This window comes from Gossypium hirsutum, chromosome A02 (genome assembly GCF_007990345.1).
Source record: "Gossypium hirsutum isolate 1008001.06 chromosome A02, Gossypium_hirsutum_v2.1, whole genome shotgun sequence".
In the NCBI taxonomy this organism is placed as follows: Eukaryota; Viridiplantae; Streptophyta; class Magnoliopsida; order Malvales; family Malvaceae; genus Gossypium; species Gossypium hirsutum.
This window is the reverse complement of record NC_053425.1, coordinates 39,547,698-39,554,610: the sequence shown is the minus strand read 5'-3', so window position 1 is coordinate 39,554,610 and position 6,913 is coordinate 39,547,698. Positions and strand designations below refer to the sequence as shown.

General features: G+C 34.8%; 1 non-coding gene across 1 annotated transcript; it reads right to left on the bottom strand.

Annotated features, from left to right (window-relative positions):
• Window positions 1-6,068: 6,068 nt before the first annotated feature.
• LOC121216836 (small nucleolar RNA R71) lies at window positions 6,069-6,175 on the bottom strand. The gene has a single exon (XR_005913047.1). It is a non-coding gene; the product is annotated as a small nucleolar RNA R71 (small nucleolar RNA).
• Window positions 6,176-6,913: the final 738 nt, after the last annotated feature.

Here is a 6,913-nt window from a genome sequence, read left to right as displayed (position 1 = left end):
TTTGTTTTCTTGTTTTTTTAGGTTTTCTAAAGTTTAGTTTATATGTCTATGTTCTGTTTCCAGAGATCTAAATTGAGAACGAGATCAACTTCTGTGGATTTGCATTTATTATTAATATCAATCAGGATTTTTTTAAACTCTATACTTCAATTCATTCATTATGATTAATTCTTCCATCTATTTCATGTTGTTTTTGAAAGCCATGAGGAACTAATCCTTCTATGGGGGATTAACAAGTGGAAATATGATCTGTTAACTTTTTTGCAGGGTCACTCAATGGATCAGCTATTTGGGAAAGGAATAACATGAAACAAACCCTGGGCCTGACAACCTAGGGAAGTCATCAAGGTGGGAATTAACCTAAAATTGGTATTGCCCATTCATGAACACCTTTGCCCCAAGCAGTTTATACTGTGAGGTCGGAAGATAAGTAATTCTTGCAGAGTCATTATGTTAGTGGAACAATGGAAGATCCTACTAGGGTAGTGATTAGTTGATTGTAAAGGAACCTGAAGCAACAGTTGATGGGGATTACCAATGTAACACCCCTTACCCGTATTCAACACTAGAACAGGGTACGAGGCATTACCATACTTATCACACGAACAAACAAACATTCTCAAGCCACCAATTTCCATCCAAATTAAAACATTTTATGTTCAATCATAAAGTCCCTTATACAAGCCTACGAGGCCCAAAACACACTTTGGAAGTGGTTTGGGGCTAAACCAGGAACTTTAGAAAATTTTACAAAACTTAGAAAAGTTTTCACTAAACAGGGGTCACACGCCCGTGTTGATATGGGACACGCCCGTGTGGGCAGGCCATGTGGTCACACACGCCCATGTCCCGAACCCGTGTAACTCTCTATGTGTAACCCAAGAACAAATTAAAGACACACGGCCAAGTCACACGCCCGTGTGCTAGGCTGTGTGGTCAATTTAAAATTCATGATTTTTCATTAAATAGGTGCAAACTTTACACTCCCGGTACACATGTCCGTGCCCAAAGTAGTGGCCCTCACTCGGCTGAGACACACGATCGTGTCTCTACCTGTGTACTCAATATTGGGTTTTCTGTTTTGCAAAAATTATAGTGCAGGGGACACACGGCCTAAACACATGCCCGTGGGGCAAGCCGTGTGTCGCACACGGCCTAGACACACGCCCGTGTGTCTACCCGTGTGGACAAAAATAAGGCTATTTACGAAGCCATTTTGCCAACCTTTAATGAATACATATACACAACATAGCATAGCACTGATCCAAGCATATACATACAACCAACATCCACAACCAAGACATCAACACATCATTCATGAAATGCATCATATATAAATAGAGTTATAACCAATACTATCCCATTTCCAATGGCCTTGTACAAAATGAATTACTAACCAATATAAGTGAACACATTTGGCCAAATCAATTATGACACATAAAAAAATGACCAAGTCCCCAATACATGCCATAACTCAAAATGTTGAATTCATTGGTACCAAAATATTTGATGATAGTGTGAGTGGATCTCTGACGATCTCCGAACCCTAAGCTAGCTTGGTGACACTATAAGACAAGGGAAAGAAAGGGGAGTAAGCTATATAGCTTAGTAAGTTCCTATGCAAATAATAAGAATCATAACCACACATTTTACATGTAATTAACATGATGAATACTAGCATGAATGTTATCAAAATCTCATAATCATAACTTAATCATAATCCTAACAAGAGTTCATCACATGTCGAGCTCATTACTTAATGAGTTTTACGTACATACCTGTACCAACTCGCAACATAACCATATCCTTTCACAACTTTATCAATCCCATTGAACACTCAGAATATTAACGAATACTTGGAAATCTTGCACATAAGTGCCATATAAGTAGCCAAAGCTACCTCATATCTCATAATTCATATGGGCTCATTTTCGAGCTACTCAGGGGCCTACTCACACAAGCTATCAGTCAGGACATAGCTACACAGTGCTGCTCACACAAGCTATCATGTATCCGCAACAAATGCTGGACTACCCAGCCACTGGTAGGACATACGAGACCAGCACCCGGATTACATAATCGCATATACACATGGGTTCTTAGTGACATGTCACTTGTACCCTATTCTATTCTTAAGGTTCAACCGGGATTTCTCTCTTGTCAAAAATCTTTCCAATACATCCAAAGATTCAATCAAAATTCATACAATATTAAATCATTTAAAACATAATTACAACAATGCATTATTTACATACTAACTTACCTCGGTACAAAATAGCAGAATTGGACCTAATCGTCAAACACTTTATTTTTCCCCTGATCTAGGTCTAAACCTTGTTTTTATTGATCTTTAATAACAAATTTAACTCATTTAATACTCAAATTATTCAATTTAGCCCAAAAATCATATTATGGAAAAATTACATTTTTACCCCTAATGTTTCACATTTTTACAATTTAGTCCCTAGGTTCGTAAAATGAAATGTATTCAATTTCTTGAAAACCCAAGCCTAGAAAAACCACTTTCATACTCATATTTTCCCATATTTTCCATTTAATCACACTTTTACTACTTATTTTATAACTTTTACAAATAAGTCCTTTTTGACATTTTTACTGAAAATCACTTAGCAAAAGTTGTTTATCTAACACCAAACATACATTTTCTACTATTAGACATCAAAATGAATATTAAACTTCACCTTTATTTCAAATTAGTCCTTGATATAGCTAGATTAGGTTACAAGGATCTCAAAAACATGAAAATCATTCAAAACGGGGCTAGAACAGACTTACAATCAAGCTTGGAAGCTTGACAAACCCTAGCTATGTCTTCCTATTGTAAACTTTGGCCAAGGGGTACTAAATTGATTAAGATGAAGACTTTTATTTAGTTATTTTGGCTTTATTTGATAAATGACCAAAATGCCCTTCACTTATAACCTTGCAATTTTGCCCTACCATGTCCATTTTTTTCCAACTTAAAGTAAAATGGTCTAATTACTATTTAAGAACCTCCAATTTAAGTTTTCATAGCAATTAGACGCCTCTAACTTCTAGAACACACATTTAGCACCTATTGCAATTTAGTCCTATTAGTCAAATTGGACACCTTATCGATAACATTTCTTAACGAAATTTTCACACAGTCATTCAATCATAATGTAGACCATAAGAATATAATAAAAATAAATATTTCTTCATTAGATTTGTGACCCCGAAACCACTATTCCGGTTTGGCCCTAAAACGGGCTGTTACAACCAAAATGAGCTAATCACCCATAATCGAGATTTGATTTACTCTACTCTTCTATCTCTTGAATTTTAATTATTTCATGCTATTTTATTTTATAACTCTAAAAATCATAAAAAAAACCCTCTTTTTGCTCTTGTAATATAAATTATTTAAAAGTACTAATTAGATCTTTTAGTGTTTAGGTTAGAATAGATCTAACACTCACCTCCCTTGGGTACGATCCTCAGAGTACTCACCTACTTTGCTGTAAAACTATATTACAACTCGACCCGTATACTTGTGAATACTAGAAACACTGAAATTTACGCATTTTTACATACCCTTTTTAACTTAAAATCATACAATTTCAATAAAATTCTTGTCGAAAAATAATTAATTTTTATAAAATAATTAAATTTCACTTAAAATTGAACAATTTGAATTTTATTTAATTTTATAATTATTTTTTGATGAATTTTGTTTATTTTCGACAGATGCACAAAGGGCAAAAAATGGCTCGGCAGACACCACTAGAAGCACAAAATCGAGAAGCAATTTGAAGTACTGAGGCGAACTAAATTTCAGCCTAAGATGGTCAAAAGTTATATGTATTAATTCATAATATAGTTAATTTTAATTTATATACAATTTAATTTGGGTTAATAAATTATTATTAATTAATTAATTATAAAAAAGTAGTCTAGTTGAACCGAACCGAGTGAACCTAACCACCCAAGAAATGGACAGCCCAAAATAGTCCCAAGAGCTGACCCAAATTAGCTTATTAGCTGATTATTTAAGCTTGCAAAGAGGCCCTCGAAGACTTGTTCAAGTTGCATTCAAACCCCTCTACAATTGGTGCCTTTGTAGATTTGCCCCATTTTTTGTAGATTAGACCAAAGGATGGATCTTTGGCTGTTATTTTTAGCTGATTTTAGCAGCCATCTTCAGCTATAAAACCCCCCTTGGCTGATCATTGAACACACCTTAATTCATTTGACATCTTTTCTCTCTTATTTGCCATTCTAAATTCTCATGCTCTCTTGCCGATTTCGTCCCTTGAAAAAGGGGTGTTCAACAGCCATTTTGCAACAGCATTGAAGTGTTCATAGCAATTTTGATCGACAAGGACAACAGAGAACAAAGAACGGAGCAAGCTAGTCAAGCTACGAAAAAATACTGGATTTGATTCTTGTTCTCTATCTATTTAATTTTTGTTCTTGTTATGATGAACATATCTATGAATATTTATGTTGTTGGAATGGTTAATTTAATCAATTTAGCTTGAATTTAATTCGTGTTAGGTTGATTGTATTTCATCTTCTTAAATTGTTAAAATTGTGTTTATGTTGTTATTGGCCTCGATAATATGCTTGATTAAGTAAAATCGTGACTAAGTTATTCTTGCATTACAATTGTGAGGTAACTAATGAATTAATTATTTAAGCGGATTGAAATTGTAATTAATAGACACAGTATTTAATCAGTGCATGTTTAATCATCTAAGGTAGCTGAGGGTTAAATTAGCAAAGGTATCTGACAATACATTTGCCTTGCATAACTTGCAAGATTATTGTGATTGAACAGTTTCAAGGTAAGGATACTTTGTTACCTCACATAGTCTTTTATGTGCTTATTAAATAGAGTTAATTGTTTGAATTGACATAGGGATATGTTTAAGAGATTATTTCAATTTAATAAGTATGTATGTGCTATAACATATTTGCCTATTAAGATTTGTTTAAGTGATTGAATTGACATAGAGATATGTCTAAGAGATGAATGGATTTTGGCAGGTGAGTATGTTCATAAGTTAGCGAATTGCTGAGTTGCCATGATTTTATTCATAACATTATAAACATGAGTTTAATAATTCTAAGATAAGAAATGTAATTAATCTAACACAATTACGTCATCTTGATTAAACTCATATTTTGAAATCGTGCATTTGAGATTTATTTATTTAGTTTACTTAGTTTAAAATCTTAGTTTTTAATCACCCTCTTCAAACAAAATATTTTTCTTTACCAAGGTGTTTTAAGTAGCATTCATAAATAAATTCTTTTCACAGTCGCTATGGGTACGATAACTCGACAATTACTTGTCACTTTATTACTTGTTGCGATTGTGTACACTTGCGCATTTCCATCATTCAAAGTTTTTGGCGCCATTGTCGGGGGTTGTTTTAAAAAGTTATTATTTCTGAATTTGTTAGTTTTGCATTTTGGTTTATTTTTCTGTTTAAATTTTAACTTAATTAATTTTTCTATGATTATTTTAGGTGTTTATGAGTATTGACTGAATTATCGATTTACTCCCTGTAGACCCTGAGATTGAACGAACTTTCTGACAGCGAAGAAGACAAGCAAGTCAGAGAAGGACCGAAGAAATCAACTTTGAAAATCCAAATCAAGGAAATGGAGCAAGCCCTGCTCAAAATCCTATCCTTATTGTTGTTGATAGGGATAAAGCTTTAAGACAGTATCCTGTGCTAGTATTTCATGATCTTAATCTGGGTATTAGGAGACCCAAAATTGAGGCACAACAGTTCGAGTTGAATCCAGTCATGTTCCAGATGCTTCAAACAGTGGGCCAATTCAGTGGAATGCCTCCTGAAGATCCTCACCTACACTTAAGGCTGTTCATGTAGGTGAACGATTCTTTCAAGTTAGCCAGAGTACCCGAAGATGCGTTACGATTGAAGCTGTTCATATATTCGCTAAGGGACAGAGCTCGAGCCTGGTTGAACTCCTTGCCACCAATTTCAATTTCCACATGGCAAGAGTTAGCAGAAAGATTCCTTATGAAATATTTCCTACCTAGCAAGAATGCTAAGTTGAGGAACGAGATCATTGCTTTCCAACAAATGGATGATGAGTCCTTGTATGAAGCATGGGAAAGGTACAAAGAATTATTATAGAAGTGCCCTTATCACAAAATGCCACATTGTGTCCAACTTGAGTCATTTTATAATGGTCTCAATGCTTGTAACACCCCAAACCCGGCCCAGACGTTACGGTCGAATTTAGTATGTCACATGGAGATGTTTCAAAAAACGTGTGTTTATCTAAATTCTTTGTTTAGAGTTTAGCAAAAATCTGTTCTTGTTTTAAGTTAAAGTGAATGGAAGCTGTGCACCAGGTAGGAAGCCAGAAAAGAGGAGGTGAGTCTTATAGGACCGCTTAAGTACCAAGCTCTTCCCGGATCCAATCCTAGACATGCACACATCCATTGCCACACTTTAAGCAGGTTACGTGTCTACGAACATTAAAACAAGTTTAAGTCTACTTAAAATATTTATTTTCTTGGGAAAAACGTTTACTTTGCGGAAACTTTGCGCGTCATCGTGATCTTTTAAAAACAAGTAGTTTTTATAAAACGAACCCTAGTGCTAACCAGTTTAATAATCCCCAAAATAAAATTAATTAAAAAGAGCGGCCTTATTACAACTTTAAGCATAATAAAAATAATCCAAATTAAATGCTAAACTTATTAAATCCGGCAATCAAACTTCATGGCCACTCTGAATCCCGCCCAGCTCCAAGTCCACCAGCTAGGGCTCACCTGCAAGGATAGAAGAGGAAGGGGTGAGTTTGGGAAACTCAGTGCATATAGAAACCCATCCAAAGCCCAAATCAGCTCGAGCCCATTGGGCCTAAGCCCTATTCAGATAATAGT